At 38.0% G+C, this 15,580-nt stretch overlaps 1 protein-coding gene across 1 annotated transcript in view; it reads left to right on the top strand.

Moving 5' to 3' along the window:
• Positions 1–2,920: 2,920 nt before the first annotated feature.
• Positions 2,921–15,580, top strand: part of TAFA1 (TAFA chemokine like family member 1) — a 566,758-nt gene continuing 554,098 nt past the window's right edge. Inside the window, exon 1 of the mRNA XM_023199688.1 lies at positions 2,921–3,127. The gene's annotated coding sequence lies outside the window, so the exon portion shown is untranslated. The remainder of the gene's footprint in view (positions 3,128–15,580) is intronic.

Genomic DNA, 15,580 nt, shown 5'->3' with positions numbered 1-15,580 from the left:
TGTGGTTGCTGACAGGACCCAGAGAAATTTCATAGAAATCAGGGGCAGGAAATACTATAAAGCCTGGGCCTCGTGGGAGACAGAACTGGAAAATGAGTCTGGATTTAAACAGCTCTGAGAGCCTCAACAGACATGGAGTCAACGGGCTTCATTTGAATGCTTTGTCATCATTGTGCTTCTGTAGCCTTTTGTGTATCCTTCATTTTGGGCCCTGCAACCAACCCATCCACTATCTTATAATCCCAAATCCAAATTCCTTGGAAGCAAATCCGTTGGCCTCCCTCATCTTTTCCCATTATTCCCCAGGTCATCAAACAGCCCATTACATGCAGTTGGATTGAGTTGCATTGAGGGGAGAATAAGGAGGAAGAGTCTCACACAGACACAAACACACATAGACACACATAGACACACACACACACACACACACACACACACACACACACACACATACACGGAGCATCCAAGGCTGTGGCCACTGATGGATAGTTTGAGAAAGGGGAGTGGTGTATTCTCTAATGTAAAGTCTTAAGATAAGATAAAGGCCCAGGGACCTTTATGGAATAGCTAATATGTTACCTCAGCAAAGTAGTGTTTGGAGTAAGGGGCTAAGGTTGAAATTTTTACTTATATTCAAATCGTATTGAAAAGTTATTTCCTATTTTTCCCAGGGTCAATTCCTGACAGCAGTTTGCAAGTAGAAGACTTAATACACATATTCTTAAGTGTGTATGTGTGTGGTGTGTTGAGAGAAAGCATATGGACACTATTGCAGTGGCAACAGAAGACAAAGTAGTATGGACTTTTCATGCTAGTGGGGATTTTAGAGATCTGCCGGCCCAACCCACACATTTTACACATGAAGAAATCCGCACTTAAAAAATTTAGATGGCTAACTTAAGAGTGTATAGCTATTAAGTGGCAGAACAGAGACGGATCTCAGATCTCAGAAAGAACAAAGCTCAGATCCTCAATCCAATGAGCTTCACAACCCAGCTCTATTATACTTTTGTCTCCAGAAACAAAGTCTTTATTATTAGGTAGGTGCAAAAGTAATTGCAGTTTTTACCATTAAAATTGCAAAAACTGCAATTACTTTTGCACTGACCTATAACTGAAGCAAGCCCAAATATATATCATGCTTTGTCATTGCATGGTTGGCTTATTACCTATCAGTTCTCACCTCAAAGGTTAGTACCCCAAAGGGATCCTTGACCACTACCTATAGTCAGTTCCACTCCTTGTTCCCCAGGTTTTCCATGACATCATTCTTTTCATACATTCATATCACATGCCCCAATCTTTAATCACCTTGTGCATTTGTGTCCTCGTTTTACTCTTCCAGTAAAATATGAGGCTCCATGAAGGTAAAGATTGTTTCTCCTCTTCACGTCTGCATCCCTAGCTCCTGTAATCATGCCCAGCATATTGTAGGAGCACCTAAATAAATAGTCATGCCTGTATACATTTAATACATATAAATATCAAGAGAATAAGTGGTTGGAGAGAACACATAAACTCTTCTTGACCACATATACTTCCTAATTACTGAGAGCATACAATGTTTAATATCTCTGTGCTATTATATTTCTCTAAAGATCCCCATATATTTTTGTGTGCTGTGTCATAATTTCAAGCTAAAACAAAACCTGGAATTCATAGCAAAGGGAACCAGCAACATCTGATTCAGATGTGATTTTACCTGTGTGGGTGTATTCCACATAACAGTGAGTGTGACCATAACAGAGAGTAACTTGGCTTAGAGATGCTGCATCCCAAATATCCTCTTTGTTTGTGACTCTGACTTTGTCCTGTCACTTTGTTTGTGACTTGTGACTTTGTCCTGTGACTCTGATGGTAAGAATTGTTCATTCTTATTTCTGGCTCTTGGCAGCCTACAGATGCTTCCTGTTAGTGTTCCTGGCAGGTTACTGATGGGGCCTGTTGTTTATTGCCCTATCTATCAAGTCCTATTTATTTTTAAAATAAACTTTAAGTATACTGTAAACTCCCTTCACAAACAGATTTTTCCTCCTCTTACACTTGACAAGCCTCTAAAAGGAATAGTAACTCTGTCTCATAAATATTTGAACCTGTACCTTTTAGGAAAGAATTATACTTAAGCTACTCAAGAGCAGGAAAGGTCTCTGTCTGAAACCTCCCTTCTAACTACTCACTTCTATCTTCCTCTTCAATCTCTCCCTCACTTTTTTTTTTTTTTTTTTTGCATTATCTTATTCCAACTTTTATACTGCTCCCTTATCCCACTGCAGACCCAATTGCTCTGGTCTAAACTGCTGTCCATGTCTTTATTAAGTATTGCTTATATAATGTAAATGTCTTTATTAAAAATATTAAAGGGCTTACTATTTCCAAGCTCATCAAACCCAAATGTTTTACATGTCCTGCTTGGTCCTACATCATGTGAATTTACTATTTTATTCAATCAACTAACACAAAGCTGATAAGGAAAGACTGTGACATGGTAAAACAAAAAAAATGTCTTGGGGTTTAGATTCATACTGACTTGGGTTCAATTTTAACATGACTATTTATTAGCTGACAGCCTTGAGGAAGTCTCCTAACTTATCTTACTATGTTTTCTCATTAGAAAAGTGAATACTAATAATACCGATTTGAGTAAAGATTCATGGTTGTGATAATTAATTTCAGGTGTCAACTTGATTGGATTAAGGAATACTTAGGAAACTGGAAAGTATTACTTCTGGTTGTGTCTGTGAGGTTTCCAGAGGAGACTGGTGCATGAATCAGTGGACTGAGTGGGGAAGATCCACCCTCAATGTGGGTGGGCACTATCCAATTGGCTGGGGGCCCAGATAGAACAAAAAAGGAGAGAAAAAGATTTCCTTTTTCTCTCTCCTAGAGCTAGGACATTCTTCTCCTCCTGTCCCTGGACATCAGAACCCCAGGCTCTCCAGCCTTTGGACTTCAGGACTTACAAAAGCAACCTGCTGGGTTCTTAGGCCTCTGGCCTTGTACTGAGACTGACACCATCAGCTTTCCTGATCCTGAGACTTTTGGACTTGGATTGAGCCACGCTACTGGCATCCCAGGATCTCCAGCTTGCAGACAGCCTGTCGTGGAACTTCACAGCCTCCATAATTATGTGAGCCAATTCCCCTAATAAATCTCTTCATATGTCTATGTCTATATCTATACCTATATCTATATCATCCATCGTCTATAATCTATCAATATATCTATATCCTATTGGTTCTGTTTCTCTGGAGAACCCTGACTGATGCACTGGCATTCTCTTAATATTTATAGCTCTTCTCTTTCTAAGCACATGGTAGCATTACATTCCACCAGTACTCCTCAGTTTAGGAATGGTTAAATGATTTGTTTTGACTAATGAAATGTGAGTGGAAGGGATGTGTTTCACTTGTGGACAGACATTTTTAGAGACAGTGTGTGATTTACAATGGTCCCTTCCCCCAGTGAGGCAAATATGAAAACATATGGAGAAAGCTTTCATTATCCTGGGATCTTGACTGTTTATAATAAGCAAATCCTCCTACTGATCCCCCCTGGATATGCAGCACGAGCTATGGGGGTTGCTTGTTACTACAGCAAACATTTTTGTATCCTAACTGAAACATCTATTTGGCAAGGTTGTTTGGAGGATGAGTGACAATATACTTAAAGAGGCAACACAGTGCCACTATGCAATCAATCAATGGTATCTGTCGTCATCAGGAACACTATCATTGTTGTTAGCATTGTTATTTTGTTAGATTTATTTCTATCCTGCGTTTCATCCTTATTCCCATTATCTTAATGTGCTTTAATATTTACATTTCTTGCCCTTCACTAAATTATAAGATCTTTGAGAAGGGCAACATACTTGATGTGCCCTCAGTCAGGAATAACCCATTGGATATGGTATCCGTTCCAACTATTCTACTGTTGTAGCATGAATGCAAGTATACGTAATACATAAACAAATGGGCATATTTGTATTCCAGTAAAACTTAATTTATAAAAACAGAAGGCAAACCATAGTCTGTAACCTTCATTTAGACTCTATTCTTATCCCTCTCCCTCCTTCTCTCTCTCCATCTTCAAATCTTCAACCCTAGTTTTCCTCCTTCTCTTGTGGGTGTGATTGTATTCTCTGCTTCCCCAGGTAACCATTTTCCTCAAAGATAAAAGTAGCCACCAGTAGCCCTGTTATAAAGGAAGTAAATCCCCTCCTACCCTGTGTTCTTCCTTGGGTAATGTGCCCTTGAGCCAATCTCTGCTGACAGAGCATGGGAATTCCTGATTGGTCAGGCTTGAGTTATGTGACCACCGCTTGAGTCATGTGACCACCCAGATGATCAGAGAATGGTCTGTGATTGATTAATCCTTCAGAGCCATCAGGGGTGCAGATGGAAGAAAGTAAGATGCTTGGTAGACTCAACAGGGGGCTTCTTACGAGCTCTTTTCTCCTACACATGCAGAGAAATAAGAAATAATGAAATAGGAAAGAACCTAGTTCACAGGATCATCCTTAACAAATGTGTATTGGGTAGTAGGCTTGATACTTCACAGCCAATTTCCCTGGATATTCTTCAAAGACTTCCTGTGGGATCTGGAAACAAAAGCGTTAGCTTGTATTTCTGATGGATTGTTTCTGAGAGGTAGGGAATACAGCAAACTAAGAAGACTCTTAATTCTGGCCAAAGCACCTGGATGAGTAGAGGTACCATATATTTAGATGGTTAGAATTCATCTCCTAAACTGTAAGGGGGAAGCAACAATATGGATACTCCCCAGTTGGCTTGCAAGTATTTTCCAGTGATCTGGAAAACTTGCCAAACTTTACAAAAGCTAATAACAAAGCAATATAATGTTATATGAGTCAAGACTCTCTGGAAACTATCCAAATTCCTCTCTGTAATATGGGGAATGCCTGAAAATTCCTAATATGAAATATCATACTACAGGGGGAAAAATAAAAACCTTATTCTTGCTATTCCTGGCCACATAAGGTCTGTGTAAAGGGCATTACTGGCTACTGTAGATATGTGTTGGCCACTCAAAAACTGAGTCAGTTTAGTATACCAGTACATCTTCTATTTTTACTTTGCTCAGAAAATCTGATGAAATTATACAAATCCCTGAAATCTAATATTTCTATGTGATAAGATTGTGTAAGAGGAGGGGGTGGAAGAGAAGTTTGGAAAATGTGGTGACAGATGGCAAGTGGGCTCAGGCACATAGCGTTCCTATATATAGGGGAGGGGACAATCTGGTTAATCAAGGGGAGGGGGGAGCACTTTCAAATTTAGATTCAAGTATTTTATATATTCAGCAACATCATTTAGTGAAGCAGCCTAGCCTGGTAGAATTTTTAATTTTTTTCTTGGTTGGGGGTGAGCTGTGTGATATGTATTTTTAACAGTTTTCCATATTCTTTCATGATGTCTACATTTAACAATCAAATTGTATCTATAAGTTTTGGGTGTGTCTGTTGAGAGAGGAATGAGAATATATATTTCTAGAGAGAGTTCCTTCCAAGGAAATTTACGACATTTCAAAAATTAGGGCCATTACAACTAATTTAACACGAATGGAAACCTAAAGTGAATGTTCACAATGAATATGTCTTTATAGTTCAGTAGAATGAGCAGTGAGCTGGCAATGAGGACACTTGAGGTCCAGGCCCAGCTCTAGGTAATACAGTCCCAGGTAGACTGTGTTGCCTTACACAAGGCACTTCAGCTCTTTGAATCTTAGTTTGTTTATTTTTAAACTGAAAGTCTGGATTAAATTATCTATAGGATAATCTTGGTTTTATATTTCCATCATTATAGGCTGTGTCTTAGTGCTCAGTTAGTTAGGATGCTTTTGATTCCAAGTAACAGAAAGCCCAACTGAAGCTGTCTTAATTCATCACAGGGCAAGCCTAGTGTTGAGTGGACCTTCGGATTGGTTTGATTCAACAAAGGACATTTCCCCAACTTGTTTACTCTTCTTTCCAGGGTGTCGGCCTCATGCTGACAGGTTGGTGGCTCTTCAGGATCTGAAAATATCAGTTAATGACTCCTGGTTAATGTCATGCTTTTTTATACAACTCTGGATGAAAATAGAAAATCACTTTCTGAGGCTGTCTTAGACAAGTGAGGAAATGTCTTTTGGAAGATCCCTGAAAGCTTGTCCTGGCATAACTTTGGCCCAAACTGACTTTTGTTCACATCTGTGATCATGTCAAGAGAATGGGGCTACCGTGAACTACAGGAAAGACTTCTGGAACCAGCAATTAGCTTGGCAGGGAGATTGTGGTTACTTAAGTGAAAATCAAGAAGGATCATAAGTAATGGAAGCAACCATGAAATCTACCAAACATGGCTTGGAACACTTAAGTTTCATATGATCTACACAGTTAAATATGACTAGAAAAAAAAAAAACAAATTAATGAAATAGAGGTTTTATATGGTAGCTATTATCATACCAAGCACATAGTAAGTATTCAATAAAGATGCCTTGCTTGGGCTAAACTTAAATCTGTTAAACACAGAGAACATATCTCTTAGTTGGCAACTAAATAACAAGAAATTGCAGGTATTTTGGGGGTTGCCATAGTGACCAGAGGCCTTCTGCCGTACATTTTTGTTTTCGTGCAGTGGTTTTCAAACTTGGCTGCAAATTGGAACCACCTAGGGAGCTTTGAAAAACACTATTGCTTGAGTCCCATCTCCAGAGTTCCTGATTTGATTGATCTGGGTGGAGGCCTGGGCATTTAGAGTTTTAAAAACTCTCCAGATTATTGTAAGTTACTGCCAAGATTGAGGATTTCTGGCTTAGGGACTCCAAACATGAGCATGCTATGTGCATTCTCATCCCCTCTTCCCTTGAAGTCCCTTTTATAATTCTCTTTTTCTGTACTCTAAACTTGTAACTGTTACATTCTTCTCCCTGAGCTGGGACTCCCAGAGATACCACATGTTCTCCATTACACTATGGCAAAAACCTGAATGTGAGGGTGGAAACCAAGAGTAGGGAAGGCGTACTGTCAATAGGGTGTGTTAGAAGAAGGGGACAAAAGGGTGGAGAAAACAAGAAGTGATGCAAAAAGCATTTTCCTCTGGCACTAGGATGAGGTTGGAGATGCACATTTAGGCACTCTCAGACTCAGATTCCCACACAAACACCCATACACATACAGACACATCATCTGAAATTCTTCCCAGCCTCCTCCCTGCTCAGCCCACTGCCAACCACTTGCTTAGAATCTTGCTGCAAATTCATAAAACACCTAAAACACGAATAAATGAGAAGAGACTATGTATTCATTCATTCACACATTCATGTATTCATATGTTCTATAAATATTGATTAGGCACTACTATGTGCCAGGTACATTGCCAGATGGTGAGTGAACAGTGACAAATAAAATAGGAGCTTATAGCACATTAAAGGCCATAAATCTGGAAAGGATTTGGAGTATATAAAGCAGGGCAGTGATTATCTTCTTCACCAGGAATTGAGTTCTAGTCTCCATACGTCATTTGTTGAATGAATCTTTGGTAAACGAATGACTGCCCAAATGAATTAGTGAGAAAAGACCAGAGTGACTGGAGCATGGTGCACGTGCAGGTGTTTAGGGAAAAGTGGAATAATATTAGCTTGGAAATAGGGGTGGATATCAGTTCATGCTGGACCTAGTTTTTAAAAAATCAGACATTATATTCTGTGTATTGGGAAATAATTGCATATTTTCAAGAAAGGAGTGATATGGTCAGAGAAAGTGTCCCTAAAATGAGGGGGGATAAAGAAAGGGCTATTTGGGAAAATAACAGAATGGAAAAATGTTTCTGAAAGAGAGAACAGAATGTGAAAAAGCTTTGAGTCAAGAATGGTATAATATGGCTGGGTGTGGTGAGTCACGCCTGTAATCCCAGCACTTTGGGAAGCCAAGGTGGGTAGATCACTTGAGGCCAGGAGTTCGAGACCAGCCTGGCCAACATGACGAAACCCCATCTCTACTAAAAATACAAAAATTAGCCAGGTGTGATGGTGTGTGCCTATAATCCTAGCTATTCAGGAGGCTGAGGGAGGAGAATTCTCTGAACTTGGGAGGTAGATGTTGCAGTGAGCCGAGGTCAGGGAACTTCAGCCTGGCCAACAGGGCAAAACTCGGCAAAGAAAGAAAGAAAGAAAGAAAGAAAGAAAGAAAGAAAGAAAGAAAGAAAGAGAAAGAAGGAAAAAGAAAGAAAGAAAGAAAGAAGGAAGGAAAGAAGGAAGGAAAGAAAGAAAGAAAGAAAGAAAGAGAAAGAAAGAAAGAAAGAAAGAAAGAAAGAAAGAAAGAAAGAAAGAAAGAAAGAAAGAAACTGTTTGAGGAACTGAAAGAAAAAACTGTTTGAGGAACTGAAAGGCACTATGCTGCTTTGCCTAATTATATGGATATAAAAGATAGTCTAGTGGAGAGACAATAACAGAGAAATATGGCACAGAACAATAGATGCTACAGCAAGTGCAGTTAACAGAATCTGTGGGAGTGTAGAGGAGGGGTCTCTAACTTAGACTTGGGAGGCCAAGAGAAACTCCATAGAGAATGACATCAAGAAGCTAATCTGGAAAAGCAAGCCGAGTTAGGAAAAAGGAAGGAGAAGGGAAATGGTAGGTAGAAATGAAAGACAGAGCAAGTATTTTTCAAATAGAAAGAATGTTTCAGTAGAATTCTATACTTTTGCACATTCAAAGGTATAGAGAAGTGAGAAAACATCTTGCAATTCTGAGCAAAATCTTAATTACGCCAAATAAATCAAATTTAATTTTAAAACTTTATAGAGATTTATAGTGTACCAGATACACTGATGTGCATGTAACAATGATCCTTTGAAGCAAGTATCAGTGAGGCAACTTAGGTGAAGTTATACAGAATCCAACAGCTAGTAAGAGGTAGAGCTGAAATAGACTCAAACAGTTTGACTCCAGAGTTTATTATCTCATTCCTGCTATTAGATTGCCTCTCTGACCACATTAAAAAATAACTAAATAAAAGGAGGAAGACCCAAAGAGGTATAGATTAAAATATATATGTATTTCTATTTTCCTGTGTTTTTCTACTATTTCTGGAAATTGTCTGGTTCACATGATTAAAAACTCAAGCCAGATAAAAGAGAATAATAAGCTATATTAATAGTAAGACAAAAACTTCTATTCTTCAGAAATTTACTTAATGGCAAATCAAATATAAACCTAGGAAGTCAAGAAAAGTTAATAGTACTTAAACCCACACTAGGAAAATAAGATACATGTATGATGACCTTTTTTTTGTAGTTAACCACTGACACTATGTAGGATCCCATAGAAAAAGAAAGACATTCCTGTTTTTAATATTTGGTTCATGTAGTAAAAAATTTACTGTCACAAAAGTAAAATCAACCACAATCTACAAGCAGCAAATGGATGTCGAATATTTCAAGAAACAAAAGTACAGTACTTTAGATTGGTTAAGTCCATTAAAGGACTGACATGAAAAATGTGATATTTTGAGAAAAAAATAATAAAATATAAAAAATACAATGAAAAATCATAAAACATAATAAAAACATATTGGCCAGGTGTGGTGGCTCATACCTGTAATCCCAGCACTTTGGGAGGCCAACACGGGCAGATCATGAGGTCAGGAGATCGAGACCATCCTGCCCAACATGGTGAAACCCCGTCTCTACTAAAAATACAGAAATTAGCTGGGCGTGGTAGTGTAATCCCAGCTACTCAGGAGGCTGAGGCAGGAGAATTATCTGAACCCAGGAGGAGGAGGTTGCAGTGAGCCGAGATCAGTGCCATTGCACTCCAGCCTGGGTCACAGGGCAAAACTCCATCTCAAAAAAAAAAAAAAAAAAAAAAAACACACACACACACACACAAAACAAAACAAAAAAATATTAAATTTCAATTTAAAAAAACAGCACCAAATAGGCATGTTTGAAAAAGTGTTAGAAGTATGTATACTTAAATGTGAATGCTGGTAACATTTGTGTGATTGATTATAGATGACTTTTAAAAACTTTTAGTTTAGATCTTGAGTTATCTACCTTTTAACATATGAATACATTATTTTATAAGTAGGAAGAAATTATAAAACATATCAAAGTCCTTTAGTCCTAAAAGTACATATGAAAGCTTTACTAGCCTTAGTCAACATTATAATCATGCCTTCAATATTCATTCTCCTTTTCCCATTATTATCCTAATTCTCCTTTAAGTGCCACCCTCCCCCACTGAATGCATCTCTTTTGGGGGATGCTCTCCAGAGTTAGGGATGTGGCATGTACTGTAGCTCTAAGCCCAACAATGTGATCTTTCCTCCTGTTCAAGGTCACTGGCTCAAGGAGGGGCAAATGACCCAAGTTAAACTAATGAGGCATGACTAGTAGTTTGATGGAGGAAGCTAGGAATAAATAATCCTTGCTCATGTGAGAAAACCCAAAACAATCCTTTCTCTTGTTCCTATGTGGATGAGGAAGCACATAGACCAGGCAGCCATTGGCAGCCATGTTTCAGCCATGACGAGACACCTGCCTTAGAATGAATAGAAATTCTGGAAGGCAGAGAGAGTTTGAAATGAGCTAGTTTTTGATGGCTTAGTGGAATTGCTCATCAAACCCACCTGCAAGTGAGTGCCACCTGTGGGCTATCAACCCACAGGAAACTGTACATCTTCTTTATTATTTACTCTGGTTTGAATTTTGTGTATGCCTGTTTGTTTTTCTGTTAATTGTAACCAAACACACCCTACTTCTTTCTTTCTATGCTTTTCTCATCCTGGAAGGTTACTATCACGTAATTAAAGATCTTTCTTCTAGCTTACTAAAAGTTATTGAAAAATCACAGGTTTTATTTTTCTTGACCTGGCTGCTGTATTCTAGAACTGTGCTGTCCAATGCAGTAGCTATCAACCAAATGTGGCTATTTAAATTTAAAATAGTTAAAATTAAATAGAATTAAAAATTCAGTTTCTTGGTTGCACTTGTGACATTTCAAATGCTTAATAGCTACATGTCAATAGTGGCTACCATATTAGCCAGCAGAAATAGAGAACATCTTCAACATTGCAGAAAGTTCTACTGAATAGTGCTCTCTCTCTCTCATTCTCTCTATTCCTCTGTGTGTGTGTTTGTGTGTGTGTGTATGTTTGTGTGTATGGGTGTGTCTACGTTGGAGGGTGGGGAAGCACACAAAAGAGCGACATTAGATTGGGAAAGTTGTATTCTAACATCACCTATGCTAGTTAATTTACCATGTTCCCTTGAGTAAGCCTCTTCCCCTTTCTTAGGTCTTCATCTTTCTTCTAAAAAAAACAGGCTAGACAAGGAGATTTTGGGGGTCTCTTCTAGGTCCAATATAGTAAAATTCTAAGTGCTTTCTTTTGACTTTTAACATCTGTAGACTTTTTTTATTCTCCAGGGATCAGCTGTGAGATCTACCATCAGATCGTATTGGATATCAAATCCTGAGAACCAGGTGGAAAATTCACAATGGTTTCATTTTTTTTTCTTCTAGCAAAAAAAAAAAAAAAAAAAATAATAATAATCCAACACAAATTTAGTGGCAAGTAGCCATTGTTTTAAACAGTGTACAGGCCAATTTCCTTTACTTAGTGTCATTGCAATAGGCTAACACAGGGCAAGGTGGTCACTCTGAATATGGGTCACCACTTCATACATGAATATATTACCTACCAAAAAACCTAGCAAAGGCTATGGGGAGGGTCACAAAATCTACTTATTTCTTTTCTTTCTCGTCACCCAGGCTGGAGTGCAATGGTGATCTTGGCTCACTGCAACCTCCGCCTCCAGGGTTCAAGCGATTCTCCTGTTTCAGCCTCCTGAGTAGCTGGGATTACAGGTGCCCGCCACCACACCTGGCTAATTTTCATATTTTTAGTAGAGATGGCATTTCACCATGTTTGCCAGGCTGGTGTTGAACTCCTGATCTCAGGCAATCTGCCTGCCTCGGCCTCCCAAAGTGTTGAGATTATAGGCGTGAGCCACCACGCCTGGTCAAACCTACTTATTTCTGTAAAGGCAGTTCATTATGCATGCCATCCTGATGGTGAATTAGTATTTTATTTTTGATTCATTCATTATTATTCATTTATTCATTCAAGCATTTTATTGTCTACTATATGCCAGGCAGTATGTTAGACTCTGAAGATGCAGCAATGACCAATATGCTTGTCCTCCTTGCCCTCATGGTGATTCTTGTAAGGAGATAAAGCAGGCATTAAACAAATAATTCCAGAAATTGCTATTTATACTGGTATTTGAGATTCTAGACGTGCTGTCCCAAGGGATACAAGGGGACATAGAACAATGACCTGATCTTGTCTGGAGTACTAGAGAAGGCTTTGGAAAGAAAGTTTCTCCATCCTATTCAAGGATCCAAGAGAAGAGTCTACTAGAAGCCAAGAGTTAGAACGTTTGTAAGAGATGAAGCTAGAGAAGTAGGTGGGCCAGTTCACGCAGAGCCTCGTCAACCATGGACATAAGATTTGGACTTTATTTTAAGTGCAATGGGAAACCATTGAAAGGTTTTTAAGTAGCAGGAGTGACATAATCATCATGTGTCTCAAATATGCTCCCTCCAGATGCAGAGTCGGGGAGACACAGGTGGGAGCTACATGCTCCAAGACAAGTACACTTGTTATAGTTCAGGTAAAAGATGATGGTAGCCTGGACAACTAGTAGGCAGTAGTGACTGATTGGATGCAGAAGTTTATGGGGAGGGACATGTCCAGAAGAGTCTTCATTTCTGGCTCAAACTATTGGGTTGTTGAATGGCCATTGGAATTGAGTAGCTTTGGGAGATCTGATCTTAAATCAGCTATGGATTTGAAAGTTTTACAAACCAAAATATCATATTATTGTTTTTATTATTGCCAAAGCAGTCATTTTCATGACCTTTATGTGCTTCTGATGTATGTTCATATCCTTGCAAAAAAAAAGGGACTACTTATTTGCCATAAAAATATATATGTATTGCTTTGGTTAGAGAAAAGAAGGTGAAGCTGGTGGGATTTCAACTTTCTCTCTGTCCTAAAAGGAGAATAAAGAATAAAGAAATGAGAAGTGTAAGAACAAAAGAAAGGACCTTATTCTTTCTTTTTCTTCTACCTGGAAGACAGACAAGATAAGCAATGAGGAATTATAGTTGATAAAGTAATTGTAGAGCTAGGCTGCTGGAAGTGAAAGATGAGACTCCTACATGAAGGTTATCTTTTTTTCCAGCCTAAGAAAAATCTTGTCTCTCATTTTCTTTTTCTTACAGTTACTGAAAATTCTGCCTTATGGATCCAGATTCAAATTGTAGTATTGAATATCCCCAGTTTGATAGAAAATGATTTAGCTTCTCTTTCCAACTGTGTGCACTCCCTGTTGCTACTAAGGATCTTTATTCTTTCTTAAGCAGTAGTTGGGTTTTATTTTGTTGTGTGCGTGTTTTTTTTGCTACTGCTTTTGTTTGTTTGTTTGGTGTTTACCTTGTGAATGTTTTGTATTTTTAAGACATAGTTGTGATTACTAATGTGTATAATGCTCTCTTCATGGCTTAGTACAGTGCATGGAACATAAAAATTCAATTAATAAGTGAATTACAAGATAAAGTTTTCATCAGTCAGGATAGACTAGATGATGCTGCAATAACAAATAACTCCTAAGTTGTGATTGCTTAAACAAAAAAAAAAAACTATTTCTTATTCACTATGTAGATCCACCAAAGATTGGTAGGGGAAGAGGAGGCCTCTGCTCAAGGACTTAGGCTGATAGCACAGCTTGTCCCTGCTTCAAAGGCAAGAAGAGATCTGAGGGTGTCACTTCAGCAATTAAATGCTCTATTGCTTGAGGAAATGCCATCAGTTCTAAAGACACCTCATTGGCTGAACCTTATGGCATACCCAACCCTAAATGGATCAGGAAGTGCAATCCTGCCATGGTCAGAAGGTGGAAAGACTCAACTTCTCTGAAAAATGTGAGAGTAGTTTTGCTTTGAGTTGGGAGAATACACTAAATGGCCTCAAAGATCAATATATGTTGATTCTTACATTATTAGGACAAATGATCATTGGCTGTAATGCAGTGGTCTGCAAGGTATTTGGAAGAAAAACATGGAACTCTGTTGATACTCTTGCTTCATTACATACATTTAGAATGATAGTTAAGGCGAGTCTTTATTCCAGTTTTTTTTTTTCTTAATTTTCAACAATGCCTATCTGAATACCTTGAATGTAGTCCATTAGGTGGTAGATTAAATTTAATTACAGAAGTAACTATCTTGAACCTTACTTTAATCTCTAGAAATGAAAAACATAATGGTTACAGGTTTTCAAAATGGTAGCCTTTATTAGCAAAGGTGAACTTCCTTTTAATTTTAATTCATTAGCATAGTAAAACCACAACCAACAATAATCATGGGGCAAAGGCTGTCTTGTATACTTCTATATTTCAAATACCTGGTATAATATATACCTCTAAAAAGAATGAATAATCATTTTTTGAGACTATCTTAATGTTAAAGAAATAAGAAAATATAATAGTTATATTTTTGGATTATTTTTTCTATTAAATATTTTATCCCAGTGTTTAGAAATGTACTCTTGGGCTTGAAATCTGCTCTGTCACTTACTTCCCTACAACCTTGTGCACGTTCTTTAAACTTCCTGTCTCCTCTCACATTCCCCAACTGTGAAACAGAGATAATAATAATAATACTTCTCTTGTGGGGTTGGTAAAAAGAATTAAATTAGACTTTACAAGACATACTATAGAATGTGCTAGCATCTGGTGAAGGTTTGATAAACATTACCTGCCACCACTGCTGTTTTTTTTTTTTTGTTTGTTTGTTTGTTTATCTTGATGCTGTACAGTCAGTGTAAACTTTCTGTACATACTCATGAACAACAAGAATGAGGCACAGATGTGAAACATGCAATACCAACTAGAACTTTGGCATTTTTAACTAATTTTTAACTGTGAGATTAATATTTGCTACTACTTAGAAATCTGTTTAGATGTAAGATTTAGTGAACAGTTGTTGTATTACAAAGAGCTATTATGTGTGTTTTGTGCAATGTGAAAGACCAATTGACAAGATTGATGAGTCTGAAGGATCCCTCACTCTCTCACTGTGTGTAACATGAGAAAACAGAATCACTTGCAAAGATGCAAAGCAGCATCGGACCTTCTTTATTGTGCCTCTGAAAGGCAAGAGAGTATCCTGGGGAATTTCAAAATGTTTCCAAGGAAGGAATATTATGAGAACTACCTTGATTTTGAAAACACCATAAAAGACTAGACAGTATGATCTATAACAGTGAGGATCTCATCAATCCTGTTTTCTGTTTTGTTCCCCAGGCACCTAACACATAGTAGGGGCTTTATAAGTGATCTGTGAAATAACTGAGCGTATTTCAGAGAATTATTACCTGTGCAATCAACAAATGAAAACTGGGTCCCCCTGTATGCATCATTGAAGTTTAGGCAAAATTACACTGTATTTCTGAAGAAGAAAGGGTTCAAACCATAGTACGAGAAACAAGACATTGAACTACTGAGTGTTTTCCCT

This window comes from Piliocolobus tephrosceles, chromosome 2 (genome assembly GCF_002776525.5).
Source record: "Piliocolobus tephrosceles isolate RC106 chromosome 2, ASM277652v3, whole genome shotgun sequence".
Lineage (NCBI taxonomy): Eukaryota > Metazoa > Chordata > Mammalia > Primates > Cercopithecidae > Piliocolobus > Piliocolobus tephrosceles.
This window is presented reverse-complemented; position numbering and strand designations above follow the sequence as displayed.